Source organism: Myxine glutinosa, chromosome 8, assembly GCF_964187855.1.
Source record: "Myxine glutinosa chromosome 8, kmMyxGlut1.1, whole genome shotgun sequence".
In the NCBI taxonomy this organism is placed as follows: Eukaryota; Metazoa; Chordata; class Myxini; order Myxiniformes; family Myxinidae; genus Myxine; species Myxine glutinosa.
The window spans coordinates 68,258,951-68,282,026 of NC_136268.1; the positions used below are offsets into that span (position 1 = coordinate 68,258,951).

General features: G+C 48.7%; 1 protein-coding gene across 4 annotated transcripts in view; it reads left to right on the forward strand.

The window, feature by feature from the left end:
• PLEC (plectin) overlaps positions 1-23,076 on the forward strand; it is a 210,202-nt gene that overhangs the window by 74,566 nt on the left and 112,560 nt on the right. The window lies entirely within an intron of this gene.

A 23,076-nucleotide genomic window follows, 5' to 3' on the forward strand; every position in this document is an offset into this window, starting at 1 on the left:
CGAATTGTGGTCTAAGACTTCTCCATGAGTGCTGTATACTGTCTTATTAAGACTCCAATACGAATTATAACTGATGTCCACGTGTTGCTGAAACACAAGGAAATGAGCAATGGATTTCAACAAATTATTTCAGGAATGACACATTTAACCAGATTTATGTTGCAATTTATTGTTAGTCTATTATTTCTACAAATTGATAATTTCTCTGTTTTTAACGAGTTTTAAACCACAGTTTACAAGCATTTTCACGTGTATAAATTTACAAAAGGTATTTTTTACTTTCTTTGACAATTTCAGAACGTGTGGTTTCAAATTGTATGGGGCAATCTATTTATTGTGTATGTAAAAATATGGAATTTTTATCATCGCCAGAGGAGAGGGTATTGTGGTTGGGTGCGTTTGTTACTTGCCGGAATAGATTCAGGCAAGTATGTTGGTTGGTTGGTTTGTCTGTCTGTCTGTCTGTTTGTCTGTCTGTTTGTGCGCAGTACTACGTCTACATCGTTGTACATAGCATCGCCATACTTTACACACATATTTGCCTTGCCCTGGAATAGACTGTGCCCAATTTTTAACTCTTTCAGCCCAAGGTCAAGCTCAAGGTTACCCAAAACGTGAAATCTAGGGCGTCAAGTTTTCATTTAAAATATATTTCAAACCACTATTACTCTAAAAGTACAAGATATATGCATATACGTACTGTTACTGACATATAGGAAGTCACATATGATATTTCATTTGGCACCATGACCTTTGACCTTGAGTGACCTTGAAAGGTCAAACTCAAGGTCAAAAATTGTTTTTTTTTTACTAATAACTCTGTCAAACTTAATCCGATTCCCTTCTAACCAACACCAAAATGTCAATTATTCAATTCCCGAAAAATAACATGTGGCATAAAATGGTCAAAAATGCTTAGTTTTAATTATTTTTGGGGGTCAAAGGTCAGGGGTCAAGTCTTCATTGAAAATATATTTCAAACCACTATAACTCTGAAAGGACAAGAGATATGCATACACTTACTCAGTTACCTTCCATTGCTTAGCGTATATACATGTATAGCTTTCCCACCATTTTGATCCAAAATGGCCGATAAAAAAGTACATTCCGGCAAGTCCTCGGTCTCTGACCGGTTTTGCATTTGCTTGTCTGTCTGTCTGTACATAATATGGTAATGTAGGCCACAAACGCCACCTGGTGGTAGCCAATATTGCACGTTATCTTTTTTTTTTTCAGTGAGTACCTTCATAATGTACTACCTATGAACATGTTGCTTCGCTGACGGTAGTTGAACAACATAACTTGTACATGGTAGAGTACAGTAATACACTTTATTGACCGTCATATTTGCAATTTTTACGGCATAGCCCACAGGGCAAAGCTGTCTAGAACAGTGTTTGTCTGTCCGTATTGTTACGGATTCGGCCCTCGTTATGGTTGTTGTTATCATTGTTGGTTCTAGATATTATGCTTATTGTGACTTAAGGGAAAGGGTTGTTGTGGTAAAAGATTTAAAAGCGCTCCTGGTAAAATGTGGCCGGAAATCCGATCGTGACCGGAAGAGGTGGAGCGAAGAGAAGAAAGAGGCGGGAGGACATCGAAAAGAGACGTGGTTGTTGAAGCTCCGGCCCGAGCGTTCGACGTACAGTGCGAGTGAACTTTGCGTCCTTGAAGGGAAGTTCGGGCGATAAGAAATATCGCCGGAGTGGATGAGAGCCTGTGCCGTCGGGTATTCTCATTGAGGTTCCGGAGGATCCGGGCCTCAAAGCCCGGGTTGGAGTGAAAGCCGTCCGCCATCTTCGCCACGCGAGCAACCTGCAAGGAACAGGTTTTTGTCGTGTCGGCTGGGCATTATTCCCCCGTGGTTTGCCGGGGACGGCTGTGCCAGAAAGGGGCATGTGAGAATTATACGGAGGCTCGCGGATTGAACGGCAACGTGTACGTCGGAGCGCGTCTTTGTGAGGTTCCTTTCCACCGCTGTGTTGCTGGGTGCTGAACAACGTGACCTCGGGGTCGTCTCGCTCGCCTACGCCTCAATTGACCATCGGGCCTTGACTCCCCGATCGTGGGAGTGCACAGAGACATTGGGACTTCGCCTTGGACGAGTGCAGAGACATTTGGGGAGGTGCCGTGAGTGTGGGGTTAAGGGGCTTGACAAGGATATCATCGTAAGATTTGAAAGTAGGGGTGATTGCCCCCATTGTTGTATGGCTCTTTGTGTGTGATTTATAATATATTATTGTTTGTTTATAACCTGGTGTGGTTGCATTATTGATTTGACTGTTTCATTTGCTGGTTCCATTGAGGGGTTCATTATTTGCTGGATTTCAACCAAGGATAACACATCTTTCTGCCGGGGACCCTCTCGGGGTTCGGAGGTCCACCGAGACCAGAGGTAAAGGGGGGGACCCCGTAACATAAATTGGGGGCTCGTCCGGGATCTAAAAATTCCTAAATTTAGTCTGGGAAAGAATTACCTAACATTCCCAGAATTCCCAAATTTGGAATTTTTTCCAACATTCCCAAATTTTTTCCAAAAACAAACAACAACAAAAAAAAAAAGTAATTTTTTTGTTTGTTAAAAAAAATTCTTGTGTGAAGGTTAATAGGTGTTACCAGTAGTCACTATGGAGTTTGATGCAGAGAAGTTTACAGTGACCCCTAGTGAAGCACAGTTCAGAGCGTTAGTAAAATCGGACCTATGGAAATTGGCCAAACATTTTAGCTTGGAGGTCCGAACTAATATGAAGAAGGCAGAGTTGCAGACAGTGGTGATACAATCTATGGTGGGATTAGAAGCAGAGGAAGAGGTAGCCTGGGATTGGTTACCAGAAGAGCAAGAAAATGTGGAGCTCCGGAAACTGGAGATGCAATTGCAGAGCCAGAAAAGGGAAAAAGCACAGGAACAAGAACTCCAGGAAAGGTTAAAAGTACAGGAAAGAGAACTCCAGGAAAGGTTAGAAGAGAAAAAAACAGAGGAAAGGAGAGTGGAAAGATAACTCCAGGAAAAGTTAAAAGTACAGGAAAGAGAACTCCAGGAAAGGTTAAAAGTACAGGAAAGAGAACTCCAGGAAAGGTTAGAAGAGAAAAAAACAGAGGAAAGGAGAGTGGAAAGAGAACTCCAGGAAAGGTTAGAAGAGAAAAAAACAGACGAAAGAAGAGTGGAAAGAGAACTCCAGGAAAGGTTAGAAGACAAAAAAGCAGAGGAAAGGAGAGCTGCAAGAGACTCGAAGCAGAGGAGAGAAGAGCCGAAAGAGAGTTAAAGGACCGTGAATTGGCGCGTCAGCAGGAAATTAAAGTCAAGGAGCTGGAGTTAAAGAGAGAAAAGGAAAAGGTACCATCCCTGCTGACTGGTTCGACACCTAGTCAGAACACCTGGGATGTTGGCAGACATGTGAGGCTGGTTCCACCCTTCAATGAAAAGGAGGTAGCCAAGTTTTTTCCACACTTTGAGAAAGTGGCTCGACAGTTAAACTGGCCTGAGGAGTACTGGTCCATACTGGTGCAAAGTGTTCTGGTGGGTAAAGCTCAAGAGATTTATTCGGCTTTACCGATTGACCAATGTGCAGATTACGAGGTATTGAAGAAACACATTCTCAAAGCCTATGAATTGGTCCCGGAATCTTACCGGCAAAAATTCCGGAATGCCAGGAGGAGGGAGAGTGAGACCCATGTGGAATTTGCCAGAGTGAGGGAAACCATGTTTGATAGGTGGTGTGATTCAAAAGGAGTTGGGAAAGACTTCGAACTATTGCGACAATTGATCCTGGTGGAGGAATTCCAACAGTGTGTCCACGAGCACATTAAAGTTCCTCTGGAGGAAAGGAAAGTACCAAAGCTGTATGAGGCAGCCACCATGGCAGATGACTATGCCTTAACACACAGGATGGGGTTCCACAAACCGAACATCTCGCCCAGACCTAGCCAGGGGAGCTATGGTACATCAGGGGCGGAGAATGAAAATCCATGGGGGCGGCCTCGGGATGAAAATGAGGTCCAATTTGACACCACGACTTCTAGAAATCAGAAGACTGCGGTTCCAAGACAGACCTATCGTTCGGGGGACTCGAGGCAGACCGCCGCTCCCATGCCTTGGCAGACCACGAGGTTCTCCTCCGGGCCTACTTGCACTTTTTGCCATAAACCTGGACACTGGATGTCCAACTGTTATGCTCTGGGAAAGGAAAATCAGGAGCGGAGTTCGACTAGTACGACTCCAAATGCGATGGCCATTGTGAGAAATCACCCTCAAAAGGGTTACCAACCATTTATTTCCGAGGGGTTTGTGTCACTGGATGGAGCTTCGACTAACCGGAGACCGGTTAGGATATTGAGGGACACAGGAGCACATCAATCTTTAATGCTTGAAGGCATCTTGCCATGGTCCGAGGAGACGGCAACTGGGGATAGTGTTCGTTTTTTTGTTTGTTTTTTTTTGTATACTGAATCGAGGCTCGTGAAAGAGCTGACATTTACTTCACAAACAAATCAACCAGACAAACAAAATATAGGGGGTTTACAGGGGATTGGTGGCTGTGTTAGTGCTCCACTTCATGTCATCCATTTGGAGTCCGATTTGGTGTCAGGACCGGTCACCGTCGGTTTACAAGCCACGCTTCCTGTAGAGGGAGTATCGGTTGTTATCGGGAATGATTTGGCCAGTGGTCAAGTTTATGGTAACCCGATGGTTGTTAAAAAGCCCAGTAGGGAAAATAACACCACACCAGTTAGGGATGGCGACAAGTTTAGCAAGTTATTTGTAGGTGGACTGAACTTCAAAACACAGGAAGATGTTTTGGAGTCTGCCTTCAGGAACTATGGACTGCTTTTGGAAGTGCTGCTGATAAAAGACAGGGAGACACGAAAGTCAAGAGGGTTTGGCTTTGTCACGTTTGAAAACTCAAAGGACGCCAGAGAGGCAGAAAAGGATCTGAATAGCAAGGAGTTGGAGGGTCGGACCATCACAGTAGGGAAGGCATTTCCTAGGGGTCGAGGGGGCTACAGAGGAGGACCACGGAGTAGTAGTGGTGGTGGCCGCAAACGATATTATTATGGAGGCTTCCAGAGTTATGACAGCTCCTGAAGGAAGGATTTATCAGAGCAGTGGCCAAGAAGGAGACCGCCAGTCAGGTGACTACTGTGACAAGTGGTCCCACCATAATTATTAAGAGTCCAGAAAAGTTGAAGCACTGAATGCTGCGGAGCCGCCGATCCAAGATTCCTACACGGACTAACCGTGAACGCCACGTTCCTAAAGGCGTCCAGGTAGGGAACTTTCCTGCACGGACTAACAGTGAACTCCACATTCCTAAAGGAGTCCATGTAGTGAACTTTCCTCCCTGGACTAACCGTGAACTCCACGTTCCTAAAGGCGTCCATGTAGTGAATACTTCCAGGCCTCACCACACAACCACCATGGAACGTGGCTTTCAGCTCGGCCTCCCGGGGAAAGTGCTATAGATTTGCTGGCCTTTGGGTTGTTGATCACAACCCCTTAACCTTCATTCAAGAGAAACTAGAAGTAAAAATCAGAGGGGCAGGGACAATGTTGTTGTTGACGCTTGGTCCAGAGGGAATTAACTTTGGAAAGCTCTGGGGGTTGTGTAAAATTTTGTTGTTTTATTTTTGGGGAAACATTGATTACTTGTGTTGGTTTCAAGAATTTGCTGACAAAGAAAGTTTTCGCGGTGTTCAAACTTTCTTTCTTGAGGGTGGGAAGTGTTATGGATTCGGCCCTCGTTATGGTTGTTGTTATCATTGTTGGTTCTACATATTATGCTTATTGTGACTTAAGGGAAAGGGTTGTTGTGGTTAAAAGATTTAAAAGCGCTCCTGGTAAAATGTGGCCGGAAATCTGGATCGTGACCGGAAGAGGTGGAGCGAAGAGAAGAAAGAGGCGGGAGGACATCGAAAAGAGACGTGGTTGTTGAAGCTCCGGCCCGAGCGTTCGACGTACAGTGCGAGTGAACTTTGCGTCGTTGAAGGGAAGTTCGGGCGATAAGAAATATCGCCGGAGTGCGTGGAGCCTGTGTCGTCGGGTATTTTCATTGAGGTTCCGGAGGATCCGGGCCTCAAAGCCCGGGTTGGAGTGAAAGCCGTCCACCATCTTCGCCACGCGAGCAACCTGCAGTGAACAGGTTTTTGTCGTGTCGGCTGGGCATTATTCCCCGGTGGTTTGTCGGGGATGGCTGTGCCAGAAAGGGGCACATGAGAATTATACGGAGGCTCGCGGATTGAACCGCAACATGTACGTCGGAGTGCGTCTTTGTGAGGTTCCTTTCCACCGCTGTGTTGCTCGGTGCTGAACAACGTGACCTCGGGGTCGTCTCGCTCGCCTACGCCTCAATTGACCTTCGGGCCTTGACTCCCCGATCACGGGAGCGCACAGAGACATTGGGACTTCACCTTGGAGGGGTGCAGAGACATTGGGGGAGGTGCCGTGAGTGTGGGGTTAAGGGACTTGACAACGATATCATTGTAAGATTTGAAAGTAGGGGTGATTGCCCCCATTGTTGTATGGCTCTTTGTGTGTGATTTATAATATATTATTGTTTGTTTATAACCTGGTGTGGTTGCATTATTGATTTGACTGTTTCATTTGCTGGTTCCATTGAGGGGTTCATTATTTGCTGGATTTCAACCAAGGATAACACATCTTTCTGCCGGGGACCCTCTCGGGGTTCGGAGGTCCACCGAGACCAGAGGTAAAGGGGGAACCCCGTAACAGTATGTATGTATGTATGTATGTATGTATGTATGTATGTATGTATGTATGTATGTATATCCCCTCAAACGTAAACCAATCAGAGTTGAGGATCTGGTCACATGACAGGGGTGATGTGATGTCATTAGGCAGTACATCGGCTGACTCCACACACCGCCATTTCATTCATATGCCATATCTTTGAACCTGTCATGTATCACAGTCTCCATGCTCTACCTTAATGTTTTTCATTCAGTGTGAAACAGCCTGGTGTTGGCTCAGTGGTTAGGGTGCCGGCTTGGGATCCGTGGATTCCTAGGATCCTGGGTTTGAATCCTGGTCGATCGCTGAATTAACGCCAGGGGTGTTGACTCAGCTTGCCATCCCTCCAAAGTCAGCAAATTGAGTACCAGATCACTGGTAATTCCCTGTGTGTCGCAAGAGGTGACCAACAGGGTTGGCGGCAGGAAGGGCAACCGGCTGCAAAACATTGCTTCAAAAAGGGGACCACGGTGCCCAAAAAAGGCCAACCCCTGCTCTGTGGGGAAAAATGGCCTCGAAAGGTGGTTCTATTTGACAGTGTGAAACACAAACATGAAGTAAAACACGTGAAAATATGGATCTTTTAAAACGCTTAATTTTGTATCGTGGCTGTGGTTGTTGTTGTTGTTGATTGTGCGTTTTTTCTGTGTCGTTTTATATTTTTTTCAATTTCTTCGCAATATATCACCTATGTATATATAATTTTGTATGCTTGTTCCGTGTCCTTCAAAAGGGTTTCTACTGTCGTAGAATAATAAATGTTTCCGTTCAAACTGCTGTATGAATAAACCATACATTAGCACTTCTTCCTCTTCTTCAAACGCACAAAAAGACTTTTATAACTGGCAAATTCGTGATTAGACAAACGATTTTTTACGGCGTAGATGTTTGGTTCCTGAGTTTACAGCATTTGTCTGTACGTATGTATGCATGTCCCTGACATATTTATCCTTCATATTGCGTGAGTTTTATAGCTGACAATTACGCTTCTGAAAGGTAGAATGTAATACCATTTGGCTTTGCCAGTTATGTTTCTTTCAACACCCTTGAGGGAACGTTCATATATGACGTCATATACCTGGTTGGGGCAAATTATCACACTTGATGATTGGGGGGAACTGAAATTATGACAACAGGGCGAATGATATATGACGGGGGGGATGCATGCCCCCCAGATCATATTGAAGCGCGGTGCTACGCGCGCTACTTGTTTAGCAAGGAGGAAGCGGACAACGTGGTAAGTTAAAAGAGTCTTTATTGCAAGAGCTCCACTGTAGCACTGGAGCGCTCCGGGCTGCGCGCCCGGTGTATATCCTGAGGCCACGCCTACCCCTCGGGCGTGGCCGCCGCCCACTTGGTGCGCGGAATGATGCCATCACGCCAGTGAGCTTTCGTGTCCACCACACGCGCCCCCCCCCCCCCCCAGAATTCCCGCGCACCTGGAGGGCCAGTTTGCGGAGCAAACGGATGACCCGGCCGAAGCGCCCTCTGGCGACTGGCGGCGTCCGGGGTGCAGGGATGCCAGCTGGGATGCCTCCGGCTGCACCCGGGATGGGTGCCGGACCGGGGGGCGGCGTGCCTGCGGGGCTGGGTGGTGCCAGGGGTCCGCCCGCAGGGGGGGCGGCCTCGACGCGGGGGCCGAGCCAGGTGGGTGGTCCACGTCGAGGTGGGCCGGCTTGAGGCGATCCACTGAGACGCGGTCGTGAGTACCGCCGATGTCCAAGGTTAAATGTTTCACCCCGGTCTCCAGCACGCGTCCCGGTCTCCAGCACGCAAGGCCCGTCGTACGGGGGCCGCAGTGGTGTCCGGTGGGCGTCGTGCCGGACGAAGACGTACTCCACGGTGCGAAGCTCCGGGGCGACGTGCCTAGGTGTGTGCCCGTGGTGCGCAGTCGGCACTGGGGCGAACCTCCGGGCGGTCTCCTGCAGCGCGGAGCGCTCCTGCGCCGCGGAACATGGTGCCGTGGGGTCGGGGAGGAACTCGCCCGGCACCCGCAGCGGTTGTCCGAAGACCAACTCTGCCGCGGATGCGCGCAGGTCATCCTTGGGCGCTGTCCGGAGGCCCAGCAGGACCCAGGGGAGCCTGTCGACCCAGCCGCCGTCGCTGAGGGTGGCTCGGAGCGCGGCCTTCAATGAGCGGTGGAACCGCTCGCACAGGCCGTTGGCCTGGGGGTGGTAGGCCGTGGTTTGGTGCAGCTGGACCCCGAGCCCCCGTGCGACCACCCCCCAGAGCTCCGAGGTGAACTGGGGGCCGCGGTCGGACGAGATATCCGAGGGGGCGCCGAACCGGATGACCCAGGTGGCGATGAACGCCTGCGCGACGTCCGCCGCCGTCGTCGCTGCCAAAGGCACGGCCACCGGTTGGTGCGATCCACCATTGTGAGGACATGGGTGAAACCCCGCGAGGAGGGCAGAGGTCCCACCAGGTCCACGTGAACGTGGTCGAACCTACGCTCCGGCACCGTAAACGGGGCCAATGGGGCCTGGGTGTGTCGGTGCACCTTCGTGCGCTGGCATGCGAGGCACGTTCTGGTCCAGCTGCGGACGGCCTTCCGGAGGCCATGCCAGACAAACTTGTCGGCGACCAACCTCTGGGAGGCCCTCGTGCCTGGGTGGGACAGGCCGTGGATGGCGTCAAAAACCTGGCGCTGCCAGCCCGCGGGCACGATGGGGCGAGGCCGCCCGAGGGAGACGTCGCACCAGAGGGCCGTGCCCGCGCCGTCGAACGGCACCTCGGTGACGCGGAGGCCCGTGATGGCGGTCCGCAAGGCCTGGACATTGGGGTCGGCGGCCTGGTCCGCCACCATCCGGGCATAGTCGATGCCGAGGTGGACTGCGTGGGCGACGGACCGGGAAAGGCAATCCGCCACCGGGTTGTCCTTCCCCGCGACATGCCGGATGTCCGTCATATATTCGGACACGGCCGAGAGGTGACGCTGCTGCCAGGCCGACCACGGCTCCGTGACCTTGCCCATCGCGAAGACCAGTGGCTTGTGGTCGACGAAGGCCGTGAACGCACGGCCCTCGAGCAGATGGCGGAAGTGCCTGACCGCCAGGTGGAGCCCGAGCAACTCGCGGTCGAAGGTACTATAACGGCGTTTGGCGGGCGAAGCTGCCGGCTGAAGAACGCCAGCGGATCCCAAGCACCACGCACCCATTGCTCGTGCACCGCGCCCACCGCGTAGTCCGAGGCGTCGGTGGTCAGGGCGATCGGTGCATCGGGCGCCGGGTGCGCGAGCATGGTGGCGTTGGCCAAGGCGAGCTTCGCGCCAACGAACGCCGCGTCCATCTGCTCGGTCCTGGTAACGTCACCTTTGCCCGGCTTCCCTCGGAGGGCCTCGTGCAGGGGGCGCAGGAGCTGGGCGATGCGGGGCAGGAACCGATGGTAACAGTTTACCATGCCCAGGAACTTCTGGAGCCCCTTGATCGTGCGAGGGCACGGAAACCCCTTCACCGCCTCCACCTTGGCCGGTAGGGCAATGGCCCCGTGCCTGGTGACGCAGTGCCCCAAAAAGTCGATTTCAGCGACGCCTTACCGGCACTTGGCGGGGTTCACGATGAGGCCATGCTGGCCCAGGCGTTCGAAGAGCGTGCGGAGATGGTGGAGGTGCTCTTCGCGGGATGCGCTGGCGACGAGGATGTCGTCCAGGTAGACGTACACGAAATCCAAGTCGCGCAAGGCGCTGTCCATTAGTCGCTGGAACGCCTGAGCCGCATTCTTCAACCCGAAGGGCATCCGAAGAAATTCGAAAAGTCCGAATGGCGTGATGACGGCCGTCTTCGGGATGTCCTCCGGCCTGATGGGGACCTGATGGTAGCCGCATATGAGGTCCACCTTTGAAAAGAAGGACATGCCCGCCAACCGGGCGGAGAAGTCCTGGATGTGGGGGACGGGGTAGCGGTCGGGGGTGGTGGCGTCGTTGAGGCGCCGGTAGTCCCCGCACGGTCGCCATCCCCTGCCGGGCTTTGGCACGATGTGGAGCGGCGACGCCCAAGCACTCTCGGAGCGCCACACGATGCCGAGCCGCTCCAGCGTAGCGAACTCCGCTTTAGCTACTGCGAGCTTCGTCGGCTCGAGGCGGCGTGCCCGGGCGTAGACCGGTGGCCCGGCGGTGGGGATGTGGTGTTCCACCCCGTGTTTGACGGCCCCCACCGAGAAGGTGGGCCGCGTGAGGGCCGGGAAGCTGGCGAGGAGGCGGGTGAATTAGTCCGCTGCCGGAAGCGTACAGATCAACCTGGCCGGAACCGAACCACTCAGCAAGCCGCTCGGCAAGCCGCTCGATGAGCCGCTCCGTGAGCTGCTCAACGAGCTGGGCAGCGCGCAAGCGAGCGAGCTGAACGTCTCGGCCTGGACGAGCCTTCTGTGCTTTACGTCCACCAACAGCCCATTAGCACACAGGAAGTCCGCGCCGAGCAGTGCCATGGGCACATCGGCAGTGACGAACGACCACCGGAAAACCTGCCCTCCGAACCACAGAGAGAGGCAGCGTTTTCCGTATGTGCGTATGGACGTACCATTGGCAGCAAGCAGTGCGGGGCCCCGGCCCGCGGTTTGCTTGTCGGACGTACCGGCGGGAACGACACTCACCTGCGCTCCCGTGTCGCACAGGTAACGGCGCCTGGATAAGGTGTCCGGTATGAACAGTAGGCTGTTTGAACGGCCGGCGCTCAGTGCCACTACCGAGGGCCGGCCCGGGCATTTCCCGACCTGCCGAATGAGCATGGCGGGTGACACTGCCGAGCCTCGTGGCCGAACTGGGCGTGGAAAAAACACCAGGTTGGCGGTGGAGGGGCGGCGGAGGCCGTGGTTTTCTCCGCGGCGGCGGTGGTGGGCGGGATGTGGCGGCGGCCGCGAGGTGTGCATCAGCATCAGCCACGAGGTGTGCATCAGCCTCGGGATGCGCGACGGCCGCGCCAAAACTCGCCTGCGTGTCCAAAGCCGCGAAGAACTTGTCGGCCTCGGCAGCGAGAGCTCGGGGTTCCGTCGTCGCAGAACCGGCCAACGCGAGGCGTACTCGTGCCAGCAGCTGGCGTCGAAACAGCGCTCGGAACAGAAAATCCGGGGTTTCGTCGCCCATCAGCGACAGCATATGGTCCATGTGGTCCGACGGTCGTGTGTCACCGAGCTCGGGGAGGTCCAGGAGGCGGTCGGCCCATGCATCCACCGTGAGGCCGAACGTGGCGAGGAGGAGACGCTTGATCGCCTCGTACCTGCCATCGGCCGGTGGGTTCCTCAGGACCGACACGACGCGGGCGGCCGTGCCGGGCCCGAGGGAGGCGACCACGTGGCAGTACATGGTCTCGTCCACCATTGCCGAAGACGATAAGAAGAGGCCATTTCGTTGGGTACAAGGGTTGTTTATTGTACAGAAATCTCCAGCAACTGCTAGCGAACGGAAGTCGTAAACGGCTTATATAAAAACAAGAACCCTCTTCGGAGGGCGTGGCTCCAACAGCCGCGCATGCGTCACGACGACACAAGCAAAAGCCCGTGTGCGTGGGTTAGTCCAAACCCATCGTAATGGTAACCGTCACATGCGGATAAGTTAACCGCGACAAGTGAATAAGGTAACCGCGACATGTGAACAAGGTAACCACTACATGCGCCCCCCCCAGAAGGCACGCCACGGGCGTGTACGTAGTTCGTGGGTGGAACAGAGCCGGGCCGCGGGTGGAACAGAGCCGGGCCACGGGTGGAACAGAGCCGGGCCGCGGGTGGAACAGAGCCGGGCCGCGGGTGGAACAGAGCCGGGCCGCGGGTGGAACAGAGCCGGGCCGTGGGTGGAGAGCAGCGGTAGCCGTTGTAGTTGCAGCAGTAGGAATTGCGGGAGTGGCGAGCAGCAGTGCACGCGAAGACAACGAGGCTCCAGCGCGTGCGAAGGTAACGAAGCAGCCGTGCGTGCGCACGAGATGAGCAGCGGTAGTAGCTGTAGTTGCAGGAGCATCAGCCTCGGGAGCCGCCGTAGGAGCAGTAGTAGGAGTGGCGAGCAGCAGTACTCGGCCTGTGTGCATGGAGGCGACGAAGTAGCAGTACTCGGCCTGTGTGCGCGAAGGCGACGAGCAGCAGTACTCGGCCTGTGTGCGCGGAGGCGACGAGCAGCGGTGCTCGGCCTGTGTGCGCGAAGGCGACGAAGTAGCCGTGCCCAGCCTGTGTGCGCGGAGGCGACGAAGTAGCAGTACTCGGCCTGTGTGCGCGAAGGCGACGAAGTAGCCGTGCCGCCAACGCCCCGTAACGGCGTTCCTTCGGAGGGTCCCGGAGCTGGTTCGCCCCTCTAGTCGTAGAGGAGGAACCGAGCGCAATGCGCGAACCACATGGCCGCTCGTCATTGCTAAAACTCCGGCAGTTCGAGTTTAGGTCTTGTGGAAGAAATGGAAATCCTGCCGTGTTCATTTGGCCCCCGAATAAGTTTGGGGGCAACGGGATCACCAGCTTAGCGGTTGCCGAAGACGATAAGAAGAGGCCATTTCGTTGGGTACAAAGGTTGTTTATTGTACAGAAATCTCCAGCAACTGCTAGCGAACGGAAGTCGTAAACGGCTTATATAAATACAAGAACCCTCTTCGGAGGGCGTGGCTCCAACAGCCGCGCGTGCGTCACGACGACACAAGCAAAAGCCTGTGTGCGTGGGTTAGTCCAAACCCGTCGTAATGGTAACCGTCACATGTGGATAAGTTAACCGCGACAAGTGAATAAGGTAACCGCGACATGTGAACAAGGTAACCACTACATGCGCCCCGTTGGTTGCCATTGCTGTGGCGTGTTCGGGTGGTCAGCGACGGCTGACCAGAACGTCGGAGGGTCACCAATGAAGTGCGGTGCTACGCACGCTACTTGTTTAGCAAGGAGGAAGCGGACAACGCGGTAAGTTAAAAGAGTCTTTATTGCAAGAGCTCCACTGTAGCACTGGAGCGCACCGGGCTCCGCGCCCGGTGTATATTCCGAGGCCACGCCTACCCCTCGGGCGTGGCCGCCGCCCACTTGGTGCGCCGAATGATGCCATCACGCCAGTGAGCTTTCGTGTCCGCCACAATATATAATTAAAGCTTTGATTAAGGGCTCTTCAAACATTGAAGTATTTCTTATGACTGCCTCCAACCACCCTAAGCCCGGTGTTGACTTAACGGTTATGGTGGAGGGCTTGGGATCCTAGGGTCCTGAGTTTGAATCCCGGTCAGCTTTGGTTGGCATCCTTCTGAGGTCGGCAAAATGAGTGCCAATTCGCTGGATCCTCTCTCAAGGAGGTTGGTGGCAGGATTTGCACTCGGGCAGCCGTAAAACACCTCATTCTGTAACACACACAGTGGTGTGTGTCGGGATGGTGCTGAGGTCACTTTGATAGTGTTGACTAACTCACCAACATATAAAATAAACCAGCGACTCAATGCAATCTCTTCCCTTCCATGGTGACAGACAGCTTAGAATACTTCAAAATAATTTAATACTTACATTATTTACTAACTGGTATCCCCACCCAGGCCATGCTATCCTCTTCAACGAAAGTATCAAACAAGCCCTGCTATGCCACTATTAGACTTTCGGTCTTGTTTTATTCTACAAACATTTGATTTACCGCTAACAACCCAGCGTTACTTTTTGTAATGCACACACTTATTCGCGAAAAACAATTTTATGAATCTGTTTCATGTTCCCAAGGATCAGATGCTGCGTCCTCTTTTTTTTCAAGTTGCAAAATGCATCGTTTGTGGCGGGAGTAATGCATTCGATCGTGTGTGTGTGTGTGTGTGTGTGTGTGTGTGTGTGTGTTCGTGTGTTTGTGAACAATATATCTGGAAAAGTTCTGAACGGATTTGGATGAAAGTTGGTGGGATGATTGCCCTTGGGATAAGGAAGAATTGATTAGTTTTTGGTGAAGCTCAGGATATTATTCGGATCCAGGAATTTTTTGAAGGATTGTTTACCATTGGAAGATAGGGCTCATTTTTTTTAACATTATCTTCTATCTTCTATCTTCTATCTTCTATCTATATTATAATAGCCGTAGATGATTCTGTCTGTCTGTCTATCTGTTGGGTGTCTGTCCGGGGTGTGGCTTACTCGGTTTGCAGAGTAGCTCCACCCATAGCTCCACCCATTCTGGGAGTGGCTATAAACAAATATCCACCATTTTATTAACTCGCATAGCTTTGAGTCCTGTTTTGTAGGCCCGTGGTGTCTTGCTCTCCCCCAGTTTTATTTCAAATCAAATTCGATAAATCATTTCATTTTTCACAGTCGCTAACATAGTTTTAGACTCGGTTGAAAAAAAACGGGAAGAAAATCCGATGAAAGTTGCCGTTTATAGAACGAAATGAATTCTCAAAGGCCTGTAACTTCAAGGCCATTGAGTCTCTCTCACGCCTTTATCTCCAATCTAACTCACCATATGATTTCATTTTTATCGATGGTTTTACTTTTAGACTCGGTGTCAGCAATAATTGAGAACAATCCACACACGCGGGAAAATGCAGAGATATATTTTTTAAAATCGCGTCATGGTGTATCATACACCGCCCAACATGACACCGCCGGCAATGTGTCGATATATATTAAAAATTCGCTTTTGCTTTTCCGTTATGATATATTACTATTTCGTTTGATGATAGTCGTCACAAAAACGTCAACAATGATGCCGACATATATTTCTTCGTTTTTATTTCATTCAACATATTAGCCGGAAGTAAAATATGTTTCAGGAAATTACCGAGAGATATTTCTTCGTTTTTTTTATTAGTTATGTGCGCATACACTTTAAATAGGTTTATTTGAAATCTTTAATTTTCCACAAACATTCCACACACGCGGGAAAATGCAGAGATATATTTTTTAAAATCGCGTCATGGTGTATCATACACCGCCCAACATGACACCGACGGCAATGTGTCGATATCTATTTTAAATTCGATATATCATTTCATTTTTCACAGTCGCTAACATAGTTTTAGACTCGGTTGAAAAAAAACGAGAAGAAAATCCGATGAAAGTTGCCGTTTATAGAACGAAATGAATTCTCAAATGCCTGTAACTTCAAGGCCATTGAGTCTCTCTCACGCCTTTATCTCCAATCTAACTCACCATATGATTTCATTTTTATCGATGGTTTTAGAGTCGGTGTCAGCAATAATTGAGAACATTCCACACACGCGGGAAAATGCAGATATATTTTTTAAAATCGCGTCATGGTGTATCATACACCGCCTAACATGACACCGACGGCAACGTGTCGATACATATTAAAAATTCGATATATCATTTCATTTTTCACAGTCGCTAACATAGTTTTCGACTCGGTTGAAAAAAAACGGGAAGGAAATCCAATGAAAGTTGCCGTTTATAGAACGAAATGAATTCTCAAACGCCTGTAACTTCAACTTCAAGGCCATTGAGTCTCTCTCACGCCTTTATCTCCAATCTAACTCACCATATGATTTCATTTTTATCGATGGTTTTGGACTCGGTGTCAGCAATAATTGAGAACATTCCACACACGCGGGAAAATGCAGAGATATATTTTTAAAAATCGCGTCATGGTGTATCATACACCGCCCAACATGACACCGACGGCAACGTGTCGATATATATTAAAAATTCGCTTTTGCTTTTCCGTTAAGATATATTACTTTTTCGTTTGATGACAGTCGTCACAAAAACGTCAACAATGATGCCGACATATATTTCTTCGTTTTTATTTAATTCAACATTATTAGCCGGAAGTAAAATATGTTTCAGGAAATTACCGAGAGATATTTCTTCGTTTTTTAAAATTAGTTATGTGCGAATACACTTTAAATAGGTTTATTTGAAATCTTTAATTTTCCACAATATAATTTACTTGCCATTTATCATTTGATGATTACGAGACAAATTCCTCTTGAGGATCGTGACAATTCATGCGCTGCGTGGAAACTTCTATTTCCAAAATGAATGAGACGATCGATGAAGAACGCAGACTTGAACAGGATGCAGCAAGAAAACGAATGAGACGGGCGAACGAGTCCATCGACGAACGTCAATGCAAACTTGCGGGGTCACCCGTGGGAATCCCACGGGCATGGATGTGTGTGACATTTCGACATATTGAGTTAGATGCTGCACATTCATTTTTACAAAATGGTTACTGGCAAGTCATCAGATCCAGAAATGGTGTAAAAACCACCGTTTAGAGGCCATTTTTCCCCGCAAAGCGGGGGTTGGCCTTTTCGGGGACCGTGGTAGTTGTTGTTTTTTTGTCCCCTTTTTGAAGCAATGTTTTACGGCCGGATGCCCTTCCTGACGCCAACCCTTTTTGCTGCCTTCAACGACAAACAGGGAATTACCAGTGAACTGGTACTCAATTAGCCGACCTCGGAAGGATGACAGGCTGAGTCAACCCCCCTGGCATTAATTCGGCGATCGACCGAGATTTGAACCCAGGATCCTAAGCCGGCACCCTAGCCGCTAGCCCAACACCAGAAATGGTGTCATGAACACAATTTATTTACGCACAAGCACAAAAGCAAGACGGGCCGATTTCCGATTCCGACGGGCCGACGGGCGAGACGGGCCGATTTCCGATTCCGACGGGCCGATTTGGAGCAAGAAAAAGAACGAGACGGGAGAAAAAGGAGAGAAACGAGACGGGGAAAGCCGATTGGAGAGGCGAGTGAGGCGCGATTGGAGAGGAGTGTGAGGCGCGATTGGAGAGGAGTGTGAGGCACGATTGGAGAGGAGTGTGAGGCGTGATTGGAGAGGAGTGTGAGGCACGATTGGAGAGGAGTGATTGGAGGGGAGTGTGAGGCACGATTGGAGAGGAGTGTGAGGCACGATTGGAGAGGAGTGTGAGGCGCGATTGGAGAGGAGTGTGAGGCGCGATTGGAGAGGAGTGTGAGGCGCGATTGGAGAGGCGTGTGAAGGATTGCAGAGGAGAGGAGTGTGAGGGATTGGAGAGGTGAGGGATTGGAAAGGAGAGGGATATGAGGGTTTGGAGAGGAGAGGAGTGCTAGGTGGAGAGAGGAGAGTGTCAGGTGGAGACAGGAGAGTGTCAGGTGGAGACAGGAGAGTGTCAGGTGGAGAGGAGTGAGGGGTCACATATTATGTGAAATAACTAAATTCACACCATTTCTGGATCTGATGACTTGCCAGTAACCATTTTGTAAAAATGAATGTGCAGCATATAACTCAATATGTCGAAATGTCACACACATCCATGCCCGTGGGATTCCCACGGGTGACCCCGCTAGTATATATATATACTAGCTTGGTGAGGCGAGACTGAGGAACGGGCTTATTTTAGCTGAGGATAATGACTGTACCTGAGTTGCTGTGTTGTCATGATTTACACCAATCATAATACAAACAATTATTTTGCACAAATGTATTTGTTGTGTTTGTGACATTACATTTTTATAGGCAATTTAGGTGGAAGATTTTTTTTTCAAGAAACAACTCCTCAGCACATACCGAGGGGAGGGGTAGTTCCCCTCACCACCACAACGAAGTATTCTAAGACTGGAAGTTTGGGACGATTACACCTCACCACCACGTTATTCAAAACACCTCACCACCACGTAATTCAAAACACCGCACCACCACGTTATTCAAAACACCTCACCACCACGTAATTCAAAACACCGCACCACCACATTATTCAAAACACCTCACCACCACGTAATTCAAAACACCGCACCACCACGTTATTCAAAACACCTCACCACCACGTAATTCAAAACACCTCACCACCACGTTATTCAAAACACCTCACCACCACGTAATTCAAAACACCTCACCACCAAGTAATTCAAAACATCGCACCACCACGTTATTCAAAACACCTCACCACCACGTAATTCAAAACACCGCACCACCACGTTATTCAAAACACCTCACCACCACGTAATTCAAAACACCTCACCACCAAGTAATTCAAAACACCTCACCACCACGTAATTCAAAACACCTCACCACCAAGTAATTCAAAACACCTCACCACCAAGTAATTCAAAACACCGCACCACCAAGTAATTCAAAACACCGCACCACCACGTAATTCAAAACACCGCACCACCACGTAATTCAAAACACCTCACCACCAAGTAATTCAAAACACCGCACCACCAAGTAATTCAAAACACCTCACCACCAAGTAATTCAAAACACCGCACCACCACGTAATTCAAAACACCTCACCACCAAGTAATTCAAAACACCGCACCACCAAGTAATTCAAAACACCGCACCACCACGTAATTCAAAACACCTCACCACCAAGTAATTCAAAACACCTCACCACCAAGTAATTCAAAACACCTCACCACCAAGTAATTCAAAACACCTCACCACCAAGTAATTCAAAACACCTCACCACCAAGTAATTCAAAACACCTCACCACCACGTAATTCAAAACACCTCACCACCAAGTAATTCAAAACACCGCACCACCACGTAATTCAAAACACCTCACCACCAAATAATTCAAAACACCGCACCACCACGTAATTCAAAACACCTCACCACCAAGTAATTCAAAACACCGCACCACCAAGTAATTCAAAACACCGCACCACCACGTAATTCAAAACACCTCACCACCAAGTAATTTAAAACACCTCACCACCAAGTAATTCAAAACACCTCACCACCAAGTAATTCAAAACACTGCACCACCACGTAATTCAAAACACCTCACCACCACGTAATTCAAAACACCTCACCACCAAGTAATTCAAAACACCTCACCACCAAGTAATTCAAAACACCTCACCACCAAGTAATTCAAAACACCTCACCACCACGTAATTCAAAACACCTCACCACCACGTAATTCAAAACACCTCACCACCAAGTAATTCAAAACACCTCACCACCAAGTAATTCAAAACACCACACCACCACGTAATTCAAAACACCGCACCACCACGTTATTCAAAACACCGCACCACCAAGTAATTCAAAACACCGCACCACCACGTAATTCAAAACACCGCACCACCACGTAATTCAAAACACCGCACCATCACGTAATTCAAAACACCTCACCACCAAGTAATTTAAAACACCGCACCACCACGTAATTCAAAACACCTCACCACCAAGTAATTTAAAACACCTCACCACCAAGTAATTCAAAACACCTCACCACCAAGTAATTCAAAACACCTCACCACCAAGTAATTCAAAACACCGCACCACCACGTAATTCAAAACACCTCACCACCACGAAATTCAAAACACCTCACCACCAAGTAATTCAAAACACCTCACCACCAAGTAATTCAAAACACCTCACCACCAAGTAATTCAAAACACCTCACCACCAAGTAATTCAAAACACCGCACCACCACGTAATTCAAAACACCGCACCAACACGTAATTCAAAACACCGCACCACCACGTAATTCAAAACACCGCACCACCACGTAATTCAAAACACCGCACCACCACGTAATTCAAAACACCGCACCACCACGTAATTCAAAACACCTCACCACCACGTAATTCAAAACACCGCACCACCACGTAATTCAAAACACCGCACCACCACATAATTCAAAACACCACACCACCACGTAATTCAAAACACCGCACCACCACGTAATTCAAAACACCTCACCACCAAGTAATTCAAAACACCGCACCACCACGTAATTCAAAACACCTCACCACCAAGTAATTTAAAACACCTCACCACCAAGTAATTCAAAACACCTCACCACCAAGTAATTCAAAACACCTCACCACCAAGTAATTCAAAACACCTCACCACCAAGTAATTCAAAACACCTCACCACCAAGTAATTCAAAACACCTCACCACCAAGTAATTCAAAACACCGCACCACCACGTAATTCAAAACACCTCACCACCATGTAATTTAAAGCACCACACCACCAAGTAATTCAAAACACCTCACTACCAAGTAATTTAAAACACCTCACCACCACATAATTCAAAACACCTCACAGCCATAAAACATAATAAAAACACCTCACCACCAATTAATTCAAAACACCTCATCACCACATAATTATAAATACCTCACCAGCACGTAATTCAAAACACCTCACCATCAAGTAATTCAAAACACCTCACAGCCACGAAATTAAAAACACCTCATCACCACGTCATTTAAAAACACCTCACCACCAAGTAATTCAAAACACCTCATCACCAACTAATTCAAAACACCTCACCACCACATAATTAAAAACACCTCACCACCACATAATTATAAATACTTCACCACCACGTAAATCAAAACACCTCACCACCATGTGATTTATAAACACCTCAACACCATGTCATTTAAAAACACCTCACCACCACATAATTAAAAACACCTCAGCACCACATAATTATAAATACCTCACCAGCATGTAATTCAAAACACCTCACCACCATGTAATTTAAAAACACCTCACCACCACATAATTCAAAATACCTCACCACCACATAATTCAAAATACGTCACCACGTATTTCTATCTATAATTCCAGTAATCTCTGTACGTTTGTACGTTTGTACGTCTGTTTGTCTGTGACCGCTGTTTCTCGACAACCACGGGTCCGATATACTTTTAACTTGCCAGGTATATTGCTGGGGACCCGAGGATGTGCCTTTTCAAGGTTTCATATTAATCGGACAATTACTTACCGAGCTATGTCCAAAAAACGATTCAACCAATCAGAGAGCAGCGAACGATCGCGTGTGCCGAACGTGGAGGACACACTCTGCCTCGGATGGCACATTTGAGAGCGTATTCATTTATTTCACGTTTGCAAACTATGTTGGCGTTAAACTATGTTTTAAAACTAATAAAAACGATTTTGCGATTCATTCGCTTTCCTGCGCGTTTGTGCACGCGATGGCGATTTCTTTACCAAACTCCGCAAGCCGTTCGCTTTGGACCAAACCATTTCATGTAAATAGAGGGGGGGGATTGTCACCGTACTCGCAAGCCGTTCGCTTTGGACCAAACCATTGCATGTAAATAGAGGGGGGGATATACTTTTAGATATATATATAGTACGGGCATGCCCTAGTCTATCTATAATCCCATTAATCTCTGTGTGTATGTGTGTTTGTATGTGTGTATGTGTGTATGTGTGTATGTGTGTATGTGTGTATGTTTGTCTGTGACCGCTGTTTCTCGACAACTACCGGTCCGATATACTTTAAACTTGCCAGGTATATTGCTGGGGACCCGAGGATGTGCCTTTTCAAGGTTTCATATTAATCGGAGAAGTAGTTACCGAGCTATGGCGATTTCTTTACCAAACACTGCAAGCCGTTCGCTTTGGACCAAACCATTGCATGTAAATAGAGGGGGGGGTTCTGTGGTCGTTGCGAATGGACCAAACCATTCATGTAAATAGAGGGGGGGGGGGGGTTCTGTGGTCGTTACTGCCACGTGGTTTCAAAGTTTTTTTTTGTTGTTGTTGTTTGCACGCATGTTTTTTTGCACCCACGTACGGGCACGCCCTAGGATGTTTACACACACACACCCCTACACAAATTTTTTTTTTTTTTTTTTTTTGGCAAGGAACGGGCACCCACGTACGGGCACGTCCTAGCTTATATATAGTACGGGCATGCCCTAGTATAGATAAATGACTGTACCTGAGTTGCCGTTTTGTCATGGTTTAAACCAATCATAATTCAAACAATTATTTTGCACAAATATATTTGTAATATACGTGATGTCACATTTTATAAACAATTGAAGTTGAAAAATAACATTTTCCCAAAAAAATTCCCCAAAAAATAAAATAAATTGGAAAATTTTTCCAAAAAAACCCTTAGGACATACCGACGGGAGAGATATGTGCATACCAGAAGGTTGGTACGATTTCACAAAAGTTTGAGAAAGTAGTTCAGTGACGAGACAACACAACACAACACAACACAACACACTGCACAGATATATATATATATATATATATATATATATATATATATATATATATATATATATATATATATATATATATATATATATATATATATATATATATATATATATATATATACAGTATATATATATATATATATATATATATATATTTTATTATTATTTTTATTGAGCAGAAAGGTTGTTAAATGAGTGTGCCAGCAGGAACAGTCATGTGTTCCCTCCCCCACCCCACTCTTCCCCCCTTGGTAAGACGTCTAATCATGTGGTTCGAGCTTGGCTCACAACACGTGGGACCTGCACGCGGTGCCCGACGTTTCCCTACTCTGTGCTTTCCTGCGCTGGGAGGACAGGAGCGCACGTAGCACGTGTGTCCAAACCGCAGCGCAAGGATTTGTGGGGGGAAAATGAACACTGTCGGATGTAGGTTACACAAGGAAATATTG